The sequence below is a fragment of the Chlamydotis macqueenii genome, chromosome 2 (assembly GCF_036417535.1).
Source record: "Chlamydotis macqueenii isolate bChlMac1 chromosome 2, bChlMac1.mat, whole genome shotgun sequence".
NCBI classification, from domain to species: domain Eukaryota; kingdom Metazoa; phylum Chordata; class Aves; order Otidiformes; family Otididae; genus Chlamydotis; species Chlamydotis macqueenii.
Genome location: NC_141557.1, coordinates 57062042 through 57078465, shown reverse-complemented (window position 1 = coordinate 57078465; position 16424 = coordinate 57062042). Strand labels below are relative to the sequence as shown.

The 16424-nt window shown below is 43.2% G+C and overlaps 1 protein-coding gene across 7 annotated transcripts in view; it reads left to right on the top strand.

Annotated features, from left to right (window-relative positions):
* COA1 (cytochrome c oxidase assembly factor 1) overlaps nucleotides 1-16424 on the top strand; it is a 51242-nt gene that overhangs the window by 12400 nt on the left and 22418 nt on the right. The window contains exon 2 of one of the 7 annotated variants that reach the window (XM_086743054.1): nucleotides 14570-14773. The exons of the other annotated variants lie outside the window; for them this stretch is intronic. The gene's annotated coding sequence lies outside the window, so the exon portion shown is untranslated. The remainder of the gene's footprint in view (nucleotides 1-14569; nucleotides 14774-16424) is intronic. 7 annotated transcript variants of the gene reach the window in all.

Below are 16424 nucleotides of genomic sequence, written 5' to 3'. Positions count from 1 at the left end.
GGCATGGAGGCTGGACATGTGGAGCATACAGCTACTAGCTGTGATACAAGGTAGTGAGTAAGGAGCAGAGGAAGAAGTTAATAGCAGGCTAAAGCAGTTCGTGTAGCAACCAGCTGTGCTCAACATGGCCCTTTGGTATTGGGCTGGACTCCCTTAGCTTTTGGGAGTAGTTGTGGTAGGAGGAGAGGAGCATATATTATTGTTTATTATTATTGTTTAGCTTTCATATCAGTGCAAGAAAACTAGGTTTATCTCCCAGCCCAAAAATGTTGTTGCCACCAAAGCAGATATTAAAACATAGTGCTCTTTAGAGGTTGTGGCCTGCAGTAGCAGGAAGCTCAGCAGAGACCACATACTTTTAGCATCTCTAATCTCTGGGGTTTTTCACTTGAATTATGTTTTTCCTTTTCGGCTAAATAAACCACAGCGAAAAGCCTTTCACTGTATGCTAAGATATTCTCAAGTGCTCGTTTCCAAGGGTGACTTTACTGGGGGCAGCGATGCAGTCTCAGAACAGAGTTCTTACGTGTCCCAGTTACAGATTTACTTCCCATGCTGCTGACAGCTTGATTTGTGAAAGAAAAAGAGGACAGAATAGCAAAACAAAACTCAACCCACAGCCTGTGTAAGAGAGAAAAACACAGACTTGCTGTGCTACAGAGGAAGTATCAAACACAAACATTTCAAAAGAAATGTTCTCCTAGTCTTCATATACACGATAAAAATCCTTTTACAAGAATAAGTCACATAACTGTAACTATTTTTAAGCTTTAAAAGTTTCCTGTTTAATACCTGTGGGATAAGTCTGTGCAGCTAGCTGGAGGCTAATTTTAACCTTGGACTATTGAAATCTATTGACCTGTGGTTTGTACAGAGCTGGCCATTGTTTTTTTTCCTGCTTTGAAATAAGGGGTATCTGGGAAACTTCTAGCACCCCACCCCCCAAAAAAAAATTAAATCACATGATTGACTGTGCTAGACCTGTTTTACTTAGCTACCTAGTTTTGCAAAGTAGACAGTTATTGAAAATGTGGCTTAATTAAGCAGATGTCAGACTTAGAAACTCACCATGACGCTTTTATACTGAATCTGGTAGATACTAAGAGGACATTAAGTGCATGTGTAATTCCAGAGCTGTTTGATTCTGGTTTGAGACTGAGCAGCAGTTGTGGAAAGAGAAGGCTGAACTGGGGTGTTCTGCTGTTGAACAAACAATTTTATTTCTAAAGCAAAGTCTCATGGCAATGCACTGCAGGGCTCGTGATTCATAAAGCCGGTTGAGTGCTGAAGGGAGCTGTGTCTTGATTTGCGGCTTATAAAAACAAGAGTTTGCTAATAAAAGTGTTCTTCAGAATTACAGCCCAGCACATTGAAAGTGGAGTTCATGGCTTTGTCTTGAACAGTAGCCTCCTATGATTACTGCATACTGTGCTTTTATGATAGGTGAGACAGCTTCCTCCTGGCCACTTAGTTATGTCACCATTAAATGGAGAAAAAGAGTTGGTAAAACAAACAGCAGAACACTGCTGTTGAGGAAATAAACTTGCTTTAAGAACATTCTCTAGTTAGTCTGAGTCATCAGTCCTCAAATATGTTTATTCTCTTCTTCCTCCTCTGTCCTTCCCTAAACCATACTACAAAGCAGTGCTTTGACTGGAAGCTGGGGTGCATTACAGGGGAGCTCCTCAGAACAGGCAGGGCTGGAGACTGTGGGGAGGGACTGAGCCAAGGTGCTGAGAAAGATGACTGGAGCCCAGGTTGCAAGAGCTGTTTGAATCAAGTGTTGCTTGAGGTGGGCTCTGGAAGGACATACCCAGCCATGGGTAAGCCATGCATTAATTCAGCAGCTCCCTTGGTGCCTGTTCCCTGTACTCCTGGAGCTGCCCTTGTTGCAGGTTTTGGCCTTAGAGAGTCCCAGGCTGGATGTTCTTCTACCTGTCATCTCCCTGTCCTCAGTGCTGGGAATTTCAGTTTTAGATCCAGAATCTTGAGAGGAAAAAAGTATTCCTTGGTTATGAAATGGAATAAGTCAAACATACCTTTCAATTGCTGCATGTATTTCTGGCGAGAAGATCTGAGACCTGCAGATCAGAGCCAAGTGCAGCAAATAGTGACCATCCGCAGAAACTGAACTGAATATGGCCATCCAAATCATTATATTTTAAAACTAAGAAGTACAGGTGGGCAGATGTATTTTGATAAGGCTTAAGAGAGACACAGAGGAATTGATTTTCCAGAAATACTGAACTAGGAACTGTTGCTTAGTTGTTCACAGTGCACAATTTTTCCTAAAGTCAGCCAAATATACAATTTTGGGGATGTACTTCTAGTATGTGTTGAGCTCAAGAATCTGCCTTTGCCAATTTAATTCCCTTATCAGAATACATCAGAAATGTTTTCTCCTCTTAGCCTGTCTGTATTTGCGTGTGTGTTTATATATGTGTCCGTGTGTGTATCCCATTATTAACAGCATTAACTGTAGGCATCAGAGATGAAATGGACTGTAAAATTTCTATGCCATCTGCCCAAACAGCAGACTGGTTTCAAAAGGAGTACTCAGATGGTTATGAAAGCTAGACTGGATGATGAGGATGATGAATAAGTCTCTGTGTGAGGGGAAAAAAACCTAATTTCTCAACTGGCATACTATTTTGAAAATCAGAAATTTCTGCTATCTCTTATGCTGTCTTTCAAGTGCAAGATTCCAGTTTTTCTGCTTCATAAGAACTGTGTTAGAAGAATACATGAATTGAACAAAACAAAGTTAATGGTATGACAGAATGATTTGATAGGTTGTCCTAATTCAAGAGAGGATTTCTCACCCCCCATGGAAGAGAGCTGCTTGTCAGCATGGGCTGAGGCTGCAGCATGCTTAGTTTTGTTGGCAGCAGCTGTGTTGCTGGTTTTGCTCTTCCGCGAGAACCACAGGGCGACAGCAGCACCAGGGGTAGTGTTGGAGTGGCACATTTGTAGATGAAAGAATACAAAGTTGATTACAGTATTGGTTATGCTGTTAGTCAAGTTCAGCCAATTGCATTTATGTTGAGCAACACTCAGAGCCTGCTGGAGCCAGTGTGAGTCCTGCCATCAACTTCCCTGGGGGGTAGGATTTTGCTCATTCTTGAAATTAGCCGTATCTTCATGGGAGCATATGGGAGCAAATGCAAACGTTTTGAATTGAAAGGGGCAGTAAGCAGCTTTATGCATTTACTGTGTTACACAGGTAAAAGCTGAGGCAGCAAACCCATCTGCTAGACCTTCAACACATCTCTGTAAAACCTGTGTTAGAGGAAGAGCATTCTTTTCTATTTTATTTATGGCCCAGGCTGCCTGAATGAGTGCATCTGGAGCTCAGATGCCTGATGCCCTTATTGTAAATTAGTTAACTTGAAAAACTGCACACACTGTCAGATCTTTGCTATGGAAATGCCAGGCTCTGTAGTTGAGGTACTTTTGTGTGTGCGCATGTTTTTTACATGAAAAGGCTGTTGAACTTCGTGCATAAACACTGTTCCCCATCTCTTTTTTCCTCCCTCTTTTGTTGCAGACTGTGGACTAGTATTGAATATTCAGGGAAAGCTCCCCAGAGAGATTAGGGACATGGACAGATTTTAAACAGGGCTTTAATGCGTGGACACGAAAGGACAAACGTTCTAGTGGCAGTACTAATGCAAATGCCCTGCTTTTGGGTCAAAATGCATTAAACAGCTGCTTGCGTGCTAAGGATGCTTTTAAAATCAATACAGACCGGAAATTATAAAATTAATAGGGATCTTGCTGTTTCCTCAGTGTAGTAGCCAAAGAGCGTAAAAGTACTTCACTGACCCCCTTTGTTATAAAGCATACAACACAGTCAAGTACCAGTGCTAGAGAGAAGTGCATCTGTGAATCCCTTTCTGCAGGGCTCAGAATCCCAGATCCTGCTGAAACTTACTTCAGACAGGAGTTGTCCATGTCCTTTCTGGAGAGCTATGGAAGCTGAGACTTAACAGCAGTAGGAATTAGATGCTTTGACATGAGTGAACTGCCATTATTGTCAGTTACTCTGATTACACTGTTGTGGAAGATAGCTCATTGCTATTCTTAATAAATCTACATTAAAAGAAATCCAGTGAAGCCATTGCACAAACAGGCAGTAACAGTACGTATATTTGGGCCAGCTATGCAGCAACTAAACTTGAGTGGAGTCCAGCTGTAAAAACTGACAACCTAGATGGGTCAGCATCTGAAACTGGGTTGCATAATACTAGCACGGCAATATCAAAGCTGCGATGCAGCTTTAATCACCACACGGGTGGTATTTATCATTGGGCTATGTGTGTATTGAAGGCTTGACAGATTTAAAATAAATGTAATGAAAAAGTATTTCAAGTACTGTATGTTTCTGAAAGAAATATATTGCCCTACCTTGCTGTACGTTTGCCTTATGGGTCCTTCAGCCTGACTCCACATCACTGCTGAGCCCAGGCCTCTGAAAGGGAAACAAGTATCATTTGCAGTATAGAAGTGCAGCAGCGTCCATATAATACATAGATCATTTGAGTTCCCGTCATGGACCACATTTCATTATCTGTGCAGTTCGTATGACCCATTGCCACTGTCTCATGTTATGGCAATCCCTAAAAAAGCTGCCACTAGATTGAGGCCCTTTGTTTCAGATGCTGCATGCTTGCAGCTGCTGCAAGCATTTGACAGCTTCAAACTTCACAGTTCTTAAGCTCCATCTTAGTTTGGAGCAGAAGAACAAGTCTTCAGTGAGGGGCCCTGCAGCACTGCGCTCTGCAGCCTGCAGTTTTACATTGCTGCCTGCCTTCTGCATCATGCCTGTAGCTCTTCCTTTTGGCTCCTTTTTGCTTTGTACCAATTCAGATATTTCTTTCCAACCTCACAGCTTTTCCTGGTCTGCCACTGCTAGTTGTGCTCTTTAAATCATTTCTTGGAGACATCTTCTCTGGCTGTGCTGGGTGCATGCATCTTGTTTGCCACTTGGAAGACAGTGGTCTGGTCCCACTCTGCAGCTGTAAGCTCTGCAGCTGCTGGCTGCAGGAGATAAAATTTTGGATTCTTTTAGAATGAGGTGGCCTCTCTAACCTTAGCTTTGCTCTGAGTGATGCCTGTGGTGTAACCACGCTCAACAGTTTGTGGTTTGGATGTTAAAGAGAACAATTCCTTTTGAGAACACGACTGCCATTCACATAAATGGCGAGACTTCATGATGTTTGCATTCACACATGGCCATTAAAGCTAATCAAACAGCAGGACCAGTCAGACCCCTCTCCACAGGCTTGTCCTTGCTGAAATTAATGCTCTGTGAGCCCCTGAGATGGTGCCACTAGTGTTAACCAGGCTGCTTTTGCATGCCCCTGCTCTTCCTCCCTGGCCTAAAACACACAGATGTCTCTTAAGACAAATGCCACTGTCTCGTGGCATTTCTCCCATGCTTGGCTGTTTCTCAGAGATGCTTGGAGAAGAGGAAATGCCAAAGGGAGGGAGCATTTTCCGAGCTTGCGGTACGTACTTTTTCACAGAGGACAGGATGCACTGCGCAGCCGTCTTTGGTCCTGCTGCTGTTGCCCTCCTGGAGCTGCTCCCTCGGGTTGTGCGCTACATGGTTGTCGATTAAAAGGAGGAGGGGGAACAAAAAGCAGGGCTGGGGAGAGAAATGAAGACACTTTCTTTAGCTTGTTGCTTCCGTCTCAAGAGGAAGGGTGAAGAACGCTTGCTCGTGTGTCCAGAAGGTGGCACTGGCTGCCCGAACCTGCCGGCAGCTCGCCCGGCCCGACCCGGCCACAGCCAGGCTGGCACCGCCGTCCCGGCTGGAAACAGCCTCGTTAATCCGGGGTCTCAGCCTCCTTCAAGGCTCTCAGCCCTTTAAGCCTGCAACCAAGCCTGTGCGCTCCTTGCCTGGCTCCAGGCCTCTGAGCCCACGGGTGGCCGGCTTGGGGATGATCAATAATCACAGATGTGTCCAGGATCTTGCGGCTTGAGTAAGCAACTGAGCCTCAGGAGGAGCAGAAGTTTTAAGCAGTGGGATCTTTACCTCCTCATTACAAAATTAGTTTTGCTGTTGAAGTGGGGAAAAGCCCATCTGAAGACACCATTCAGAGGGGTTTGTTTTTGTTAAGAGGATGTCTTGCAGCAGCTGCTAGCGCTGTGTGGGCACTGCTGCTCTGTTAAGTGGATATAAGTGCGTGTATATCAGTGCGAACAGTCAAGTTATCACACGCGCTGGCAAGCTTTTCTCAGGTGACACACTTCTAAATGCTAAGAGACAGTGCTTTATCTTCCCCATTTTGGGGGAGTCCCTGTGGCTGTGAAAGGTAGACCTGGAGCAGGGTTTTGGCACTGTAGTCCGAGGCTTTCAGCCAAAGTGCGGGGTGAGGAGACACCCTGGTGCTGGGGAGCCCTCAGCTCAGCACCCCTCGGCAGTGAAACTGTTTTGCTGCAAAGGGAAGTGGATAAAATTTTCAAGCACGCTTGAGGAGCCAGACGAGTTAGGCTTTGCTGCAAGAGCGATTTTGGCTTTTATGTTTCCTTTCTTAAGATGGAAGATAGCTTTCTTAATTTAGGCAATGGTTTTCCAACCTCAGAAACCACAGGGATTCGTGCTGGGTTTTGGGGATAGTCTGCTCTCCATGTTAACCGGTCTATCCCCATTTTCTCTTATTAGCCTTATTGCTCTTGGATAAAAAAAAAAAAAAATTTCCCCTGTTTTCTTCACCCCACCTCACCTTAGCAGGAGCCAAAACCAGGCTACTGTGCCTGCCACGCACAGCCAGCTGCTGCAGTGGGAAGGAGAAGGCAGGTACCAGGCCAGCTGCCGGCTGTGGTGCTGCTGCCAGTCCTGTCTTCCAGCCGCTACCCTCCGCTCCCTCTGTGGCAGCCATTCAGTCGTGAACACTAGCAGGCAGGAGGAGATACTTGAGGGGGAGTAGTGAGCTGCCTGCTGATAACGTTGATCACTTTTGAAAAAAACACCCAACAAAACAAGACCCAAGATAACTCCCAAACTCCCAAAGCTGTCTTTTGTGCTGGTTCTTAGGCACTATTAGTTTGCATGCAGTGGCATGAAACTGAAAAGTGGGCTGGAGTAAAATCCTGATATCTGGACAGTGTGTTTACTGTGTGCCTTTAGTTTGGCAGTGTCCTGAAAGGACCCTTGTTCTTTATAGCTATACACTGAGCAGCTAAAAGTAACTGGTTTTAAAATACAGATGATTAAGACTATTCAAATTTTTAAAAGGTTTTGCCACTAAGGAGAAAACATGTAGGTTGAAAATAAGAAGTAGAGAATAAATTATTCTGAATTGTTCAGTTGACTTTGTACTGGAACAACCTACTTTTTCCCAGGTGCTTGTCTGCTGTTGATAACTCTTGGTGTTATGCATATGCAGGAAGGCGGAACATGCAGCTGGACAAGAGGGCTGCCTACTGAGAAAAAAAAATTTGACCTTGCGGCAGCCTCAGATGTTGCTGTTCCTTCTTATTTCTGCCCTTATCCTTTATTTCTTATATAGTCCCCTTGCTAGATAATGTTAGGGGCTGGGCCTCTCAGTTTTTTTTCCTTTTTTTCTTATGTTGTTGGTTTACACCACTTCTGATAGATTCTTTATCACCTGCTCCCTGCAAGGCAAGCTGCAGGGCTGCTTCCCTTCTGTAGCAGCTGTGCTGAAGAACTGCTGATGAGGAACAAAATAGGAGCTACTAGGCAGTCATTTGGAGACTGGCTATTAAAAAAAAAAAAAGCCAGCTAATTAGAGCTTAGGGGAAGAGGCAACATTTTGTAGAAAAACACCAGAAGGTGGGCCCTCCAAATCCCATACACTCCCTCTAAATGGCTATAATTAACCCCCCAATATTCAATTTATTAATTAAAATTTAATTAATATTTTCTGTCCTTGACAATCATCTTAGAGGCCATCAGGAAAACATAGTGGCAGCTGGGTTTCTGTAGAGCAGCAGTGGCATTCAAGAGGATAGAGGCACAGCAGACTCCTCTTAGTCTCCCAGTTGTACCTGTCATAAAACAGAACTGAAATTGGTCTCTGGATCGCTGGCAAAGGAGGGGAGGGTGGGAGACTATGCAAGCCCTAGTCTCCTGCACACTTCCAGGCATTACTACAAATGCAGCACCCACGTGGGTTATTTGAAAGTGTGAGGGCTATGAATAGTGTGAAAATGAATGTCATCATTACTTATTTGACCACCAGCTGAGGGCTGCTTAGCAGCACTGTATTTCACTTGGTTTTGATGTTCTGCTTTGTGCTTTGAGTAGAGTGAGCTCAGCAGAGATACCTCTCCTGGACTTAGTGGGCCCCATCAAAGTAGAACAGTTATGGCTTAAAAATGCTGTGTCTGTGATAGATGCTTGGCACACTCCTGCTTTGTTCCAGGGATGGGTTTCTTGGTCATTCATACTACCTGTGGTCAGTATGTCAGACACCCGTCTGTCTCTGAGCTCTCTTCTGGAAGAAATTTATCGGTATCCCCAAGGGGAAACATGAGTGTCATCAGCTGTGTAGTGTGCTCCAGACAGACAGGATAGATGGGGAAGACACCAAATGTATTTCCTTTAACAAGGAGAGTGCTTCAACATTACTCCAGGTTAGGCAACAGCATTATTTGTGCCCTTACCCATTCTTTTCCTGGAGCACACAACATTTTTTTTCTGGCACTGTAATGCTTTTGACGCAGCACTACTCTATTGACCTGCAGCATACACCTATTATCATTCTCCATATGTGAACTAAAAAAAAAAAAAAAACCACCAACCGCCAAGCCCACACACAGAAAATAATGACTGTTAGCTACCGGGTCGTGAGAAGAGACATGAGCTGAGCACAGTGCAGCATGGCTGCAGCCAGCCTGCTCAGTAGCGAGCAAACTCTCAACAGTGTGGTCATGAGCTGTCCTGCGAAAACTGGCCTGTGGGCAAGGGTCTGCAGTGCAGGCCTGGTGAGAATGGCCATGAGATAAAGAAGGTCTTTTATTCCCCGTTTAGCAGAAGGGTGCAGACTGACTCAGCAGGAAAACATACTCAGAGCATGTTGAAACCAGATCTTCCAGGTCTCTGGGAAAAAGCTTTCAGTATAGAACTGTTAGATAGAAACAAGTGGGGAAAGGAGATGAGACACAAGCACTGTTGTCACCACTATCTTCTTCTCTCTGCTCCTCTGGATTAAACATGATGGGTTAGGCAGGTTTTTGATACAGTGGATCAGGCCCTTCTGGTAGTGAAGTGGCATGCCATTTCTCAATCCTCGGGAGGCGGGCACCAAGCTGTTCTGTGCTGTGAGGTCAGAAGTGCTTCTAAGCACACCCCAACGCAGAACTGGAGGTTCCTGGTGAACGTCAGCATTAGAAAAGATGAGCGTCACAATCTGGAGTCTCTTTCGCCTGTGGGCTTTGGTGCATAACTTCAGCTTTAGGGCCATCACAGACCCTGCCCTTAGGGTGTCTCCCATGGTCACATAAGGAACCAGCCTCAGGCCCACCAGACCATGAGCTACACCTTGCATCAGTTGTGTGCTGCCAGGCATGGCCAACACTGAGAGCTGATGGGGAGGCTAGAATGAGCAAGTTCTCTACCTTTGTGGGAAAATAAGTTCCTCTGATGTCCTGCAAAGGTACTCATGCAGGGCTATCCCCAGTCTGCCAGCAGCAAGGCCAGAAGGGCGGAGATGAAGATGCCATCACTGTTGCAATGGTTCTGTTGGCTTTGGGCTGGGGCACCTGATATGGCAATGTTGAATCACAGCAGCATTTAATCTCGAGTTGCCCCACGTGATGAAACAGGCTCAATCCATTGCTGTACTGTTGGTAATTCCAGGTAGATTCCATAGAACTGAGCACGATGGAAACAGATGCTGAGAATCACTGCAGTCTTCATCCCGAAGTGAAACTCCAAATGAGCACACTGGCTGTCCAGCAACTGTTGCAACTATTGCCTTACTTTGTATGCATTATTTAGCATTTTCTTTCTTTCTTTCAGTCTAGTAAATTATTTTAACTGAATTTTTAGAGTTACTTCCCACATCTCTCCAAAATTCACCAGCTTCTCTGACTTTTTTGCAAAAAGAAGAACGGGAAAAAAAAACAGACCCCAGGCAACTCACTGCTAAGTTTTGAATTTGACATTCACAACAACAAATACATTTGAACAATTTTTGCTTTACTGTTAGTCATTTGTACTAACCTGCAATTAAAAGGCTCAGCATTTGTTCTCCTCTCTTTCTGAAACTACATTTTCCACTTCCTAGGCCCTGGCCTCAGGCAGTGGATTTTTTAAGCAATCGCGCCTTGATAATTAAAGATGAATGTTGCAACTTTTAACATAGTGTGTCACTGAGTAAACATCCAGCAATGCTTAGTAACAAAAAAATAATACAAAAAAATACAAGGCTTTTAGTGGAAGCTGTAGGTTTTGCGGGCGTTATCCTTAGAGCTCCCAGCTGCAGTGCATTTGATTACCCCTTCCTGTACACTTGTGGATGGGGGAGGCTGCCATGCTTCAAAAAAGCAGAGGAAAATAAATACCACATCTAATCTCTCTGTTCTTTATGCCACTGACTCATCATCCCAGAAAGCTTGCTGGGAATGATTAGCTCATATGGAGAGGGAGGAGACAAATCTTTGACAAATGACCTACAGTTGTAACGTGATCAGTGCCATTTTGGGTTTTGCAAAAGGGCAGGGATACAAGGGATGGAGTGGGAAGAGAGGAAGGAGTAAAAATGGAAGATGGAGGTGAGGGAAAGTATGTTCAGGAGTTCCCTTTCTCTTTCATATTCCTTTTTTTTGTCCCAAGTCTACCTTTTCTCTGTAGAAGCCACAGCTGCCAGTCTGTTACTAACCCAGTCAGTGATAACCTGTGATAGGAACACCTCCTACACAGGGCTTCTGAATGTCATGCCAAGTGCTCCTCAGTAGCGTTACCTGAATCTCTCCTTGTAGTGTTTTCTGGTGCTTTAGAAATTAAGTAACTGTATCATCCCTTTCCAACAGAAATGGCAAGTAGAAAAATCAGCAACTTCAGCGTTTCAGGAAGGAGTAGTTTGGATTGAGATTGCCTCCTTACTTTAACCATCTGACTTGGGCATTGCAATCCTGATTCAGGCCTTTTGGTAGACACACCTCATGCCTAACATTTCCCAGTTGGTTGGCATGAGGCAGCTGCCTCTTTACCTGAGACTCCTAAGCCAGGCAGAGTGGGAAAATACTCATGTGGTCTTGTGGGTGGTTTCTGTAAAAAGGAGCAAGGGGGTCACACTGTACCATGGAAGGGGTCTGGCCATGCCAGGGGTGTTTGGTACGTCCCCTTCCGATCTGATATCTTTGTGCTGTTCCTCATACACTGAAGCCTTTCCTGGTCTGCCAGAGGTCAGTGACAAAATCCTAAAGAGATCAACTGGAACGAGAATAGAATACTACTTTAGACTAGTTTCTACCCCCCTCTCTCCTCCCCTCACCTCTTCTTTTCTATGTTCCAGAAAAGAGAAGGAAATTTTGAATCCAGCACACAACTGGCAGTTCAGCAAACCAAGTTTGGAGCGGGTGCTTTGGCCTTTGTTACTCTTTGATGTTCTTTCTGCTCAGAAGAAAGCAAAACCCAAAGAGCTCTTGGAAGAGCTCCATGTGTCTGATTCTGCAATTAAGTGTGAAAATGGAACCTCCCAAATAATCTTGCCTTTCTGGAAGTGAAGTTCAGGCTCTAAGAAAGATTAGTAAGAGAAACATCCAGTACTAGTCATACTCATTTGAGTAACAGGCAAGTTTCTGCCTGTACTCACTTCTAGTATTCATTATGAATGTGTGTTAGTGACTTCCCAAGTGGTAATCCCAGCTGAATAATAAATGAAGTATTGCCTTCTGCTTTAATAATTTCCTGTTCTTATAGCATTGTTTATATACTATCAACAGTATGCTGATACATTACCTGGGTACCCAGTGCTTGGCTGTTTTATTATCCCTTGCTTTAGTTATCTGTCCAGATTGGTGATCCTAAAAATATTAAGCTAATTTTTAGACAGTTTTGCTATTGAAGCACAGTGGTTTTGAATTATTTTTGTTGTTGTTGTTTATTGGCTCCTTTAAAAGTTTTCCAGTAAAGATGAGGACTTATTTGTACTAAATTTAAGTTTGCTCAAAATAGCTTGCTTCTGTCTTTTCTGTTGATTTTTCACAGTTCCCTTAAAAAACAGAGGTCGGGAGAGCACTACTGCAGGCTACAGGATGCTTTAGTTACACTTCATGTTAAACATGACATAGATCGTTCAGCATTTTGCTAAATTGAAGCATTACAAAGTCCCATGGAATGGAAAATGCTTCAGGAGTAAAATCAGTGTGTTTTTCAAGAAATGCTTAATCCTAAACAGATCATTCAAATGGACTGTAATAAAGACTCTATTACAGCTTATGAAAAGATTTAGTTCAACCTCAGTGGGCTCTCAAACAGTCGAAAGTAGTATGTTTGCTCTTGCTAACAGCTTTCATTTAGCTGTGTTTCCTTTCCTAGACTGGGAATTAGATTTCCTTCTGTGTTGTTTGTATAGAAAGACTCAAACTACTCAAGAAAATCATGTGGAAGCCACTGTGTTTAGGAGAAGGAGCTGAATTTAAATAGGAGATACCTCCTAACTTAATGTTCAGTCATTTAGCTTTATTGAAAATAGTCATCCTTACCATGCTTTGAGCTGATGCCCTACAATGGACCATATCAGGCTACTGCACACACTGCCTTGCTGCAATGAGGGGCTGTAAAAGAGCCCGCATAAACAAACAGCAAGCAGCTGTCTCACGTGCCAGCTCACACACATATGTGCGTGTGTTTGCACTGGTCAACGTGTGTCTTAAGACATCCAAGTTTATACACCTAAGGTTAGAAGTGTTTATCTTTTTCCCCCTAAGGCTCTATTCCCAGCTTATTCCAAATCCTATCCTCATACTTAACATACCTCATTCTTACATTGCCTGCTTTCAAGTCTATGGACGTGAGTTGGACAGGCTCCCAGCACCTTCAGTTGTCTCTGGACCACATTTCAATTGGTACATTTTATCTAGAGGACATTTTGAAAGACATATGACTGTTGACTTCCAAGGCCATTTCATAAGGATCAGGAGTCGTAAAGAAGCAATCAGAGGCACAGAGCAATTTGATCAGGGGCACAGTCACTAAAGTATTAGGGATGAGGGTAAAATTTAGGGATCTGGCTTTCTGCTTGCACTGGAGCATAATTTGGTGTCTTTGTTTTGTTTTATCTTTTGTTCTTTCTCCTCCTTACTTCTTCACTGTTAGAATTAAAATGGCCAAGGTAATTTATGCTCCAAATTAATTTTCTTGTTTCTGAAGGAAAACCTTTCTCTAAAGGTGCCACATGCTACAGTTTTCTCTCTAGGAGCATGGGATGGGGGAAGAAAGCTCCAGTAGCGACCCTTTTGCTATGTAACCTTTCCTTAAAATGCCAGCAACTAAACTTCCACAGAGAGAACAACAAATATTGAAAGAGGAATGTGAAGGACATTATGAAAGAAGAAAGCAAGAAAAGGGATCTGCTCAAACAAGTTTCTCAGGAAAGGTGATGTAATATGTACTGTAGAAAATCCTAGCAGTTGACATAACTTACTCTCTAAGTGGCTGTGGCTGCCAGCAGGCTGGGAGGAAAAAAAAAAAGTACAGCTGGAAATACAGCTGAGCAGACTGTTGTGTCTAAAAGAAGTATAGTAGGTGTAAAACTCGTTTTCAAAAGATGTCATTGAAGTTTAGTCGGAAAATGTCCTATTAATAAGGTTGAGTGACCAGTGGCGTAAGTCTAATTTCTATTGACGCTGTTCGTGGTCGTCCTGTAACATTAACTGCATGGAGAGTCCAGGAGGCCCAAATCTGGAGGATCTCAGGTTTTCTTATTCCACTTCTCACAGGCCTTACTAAAAAATCTTGACTGCAGCCTGAAATGTTTCATCTTTAAAAACACTAACTCCTCTATTTTGTTCCTCCTGATACATGTACAGAGCAAAATGCTGCATGTGCAAAAACTGGTAAACACAAAGTGCTGTTGGAAGAATGAATGTATCAATTTTCAGGTAGGCTAGCTCGTAAAAATTGGATAAACTGGTACACAGAAAGTCCCAGCACATGGACTTTTGTGGATTTATTCATTTTCATCAACAGAGGAAGAGCTGTACAGGAAGAATATCTGTTACAAAAATTATATTTAGTTCTAGGACTGAAATACGTGGTCTTTCACAAATACCGCTAATACTGTTCAGATAGCCAGCAGGCATGGTTTCGTGCAAAAGAATGTGTGGTTATTTCCATAAGGTTTTTGTGAATAAGGTTGGACAAAGCTGCAGGAGATCCCTTGTGTTTTTGATGGGACTACTGTCATGTCAAAATGTCATATGCTGACTTCTGACTTTACTGTAAATTGGTTGCAAGGAAAATACAGACAGTAAGACTGACAGTACTAGATGTTGTCTTGGATTGGGAGGCGCAGGGATCCTGTTGAGTCTGAATATCCTTCCTCTACCTGTGCTACACACTCAGACCTTTGTATTTTCTCTTTTGTTCTAGGTGGGGGTCTGGATAAGAGCTGTCAGGAGAGCCTTTTAGCTGATTTGAGGCTACCAAGTGATAGCGGTCTTGAACCACTGTTTTAGAGGAGTGGCACCAAAGAGCCTGTTGTTATGTCGAGTGCTTTACAGGACAAATAACACTCCCTGCTTCCTCAGCTGCCTAAAAATCAAGCCATAGATACTGAGCTTCAATCTGAATATGGTAAGTCAGGCCTCAGAAGCCTGCATCCATTGCACGATTGAGTTTAAAATAATGACAGTTATCAGCCTATTATACAACTGTTTAAAACTAAGCTGAGGGAAAAATCACTAGAGCACAGTGCTGCATAGCTGACACTAAAATTACCAGATCTCTCCCTGTTGTACTAAAACTGTAAATGGGGTCTTTTTAGAACACCCTAGCACTGTGCTGATGTTGGATCGCATTCCAAGTTCCAAGAACTCCATCAGTTACCACAGTACTTGAGGCTGGAAAACTGCAGTGGATCCCTGGAAAAGACCTGCCCACTGCCAAAAAGAGTCTTGCTTCTTGGCCATGACAAAAACTCAAGATTTCTTTGTGCAACTTCAGTTTACTTCCTATAATGGAAAGTGCAAAAGACATCTCCAAAGCTGGCCAGTTACTTAAGTAAATAAATGGGCAGTCTACTTTTTTTACTAGGGTAGAAAAACAAGGATCAGAAAGCGATGTTACCGATCAAAGTGACAACTCTATCCCTAAAGATACGGTATCCCTAAGGGTTACTGTATCCCTAAAGAGCTGGTAATCTTTCAAAAACCTTTCTATCCAGGATACAGTATCCCTAAATTATCCCTTAAGATTCCTGTATCCCTGAGGATACAGCAACCTTTCAAAAACCTTATCTTGGGTTTTCCTTGTAATTTACTAGGCTCCATTTAAAAGAAAGTTTCCCCCAGCTAAAACCTTGGTGGCTAGAGAGATGGAGGAGGAAGGGCAGTGTAATTGGCTGCTCTCTTTTTGCATAGAGAAGGAAATCGGCTGCTTGCTCCAGTTGGCGTTTAGGCCAGCATTTGATAAAACTTTGTTCCTTTGCTGTTCCCACTAAATCCTTTCTGATGTCACTCTCACATTCGCAGCCCTTTCCCATTCCCACATAACCTCCATGCATACTCTTGCTTCTTTATAAAAGTCCATTTGTGGTTTGAAAAGCTTGTATCAGAAACAAAGCTATTTAAAAATCTCATGATTTCTTATGAAAATGGCATCTGAGCACAGTTACTAAAACTCTGAGAATGGTTGCTGCTCCCATTTGAATTTCTTCCCCTCCCCACCTCTAAATCAGGTGACGATTTTAGCTTCAAGTTGTACAGCAGGGAGCACGTTAAACATCAGATCTGAGAAAAATGCGAAACAACATGGTGGGGCTGCAGTTTTAGGTGCTGCAAGCAGCCCAGTTCTTCATATTAAAAGTCAACCACTTTTTTTGGTTTAAAGCGTGAACAGTTCATTAAAAACCTACATGAAATCCATTTTCTGGGTGATGGAATGTACGCCTGCCTGCTTTGCTTCCTATTAGGTTATTAACACTTACTTTGTCTGTAACTGCTGGTTATTGAAGGAAGGACTTAACTTTCTACCAGAACCCTGGGACTAATTAAAACATTGCCATTAATGTTTAATGAGAAAGTTTTTACTTTCACCAGTAAACTGGCTTAGACTCTTAGTCCCATAAAGCACAAATGGCACATACTGAATCATCGTTAACAAGCGGATTTGGGGAAAAACGCAGTCAGAGTACTGCAGCTTCTTGCGTAAGTTAAAAATCACTCGTTGCTTTCTTCTTACTTTCTCCACCAGTACTGGATATTATGTATGCTAACTAGTATTCATC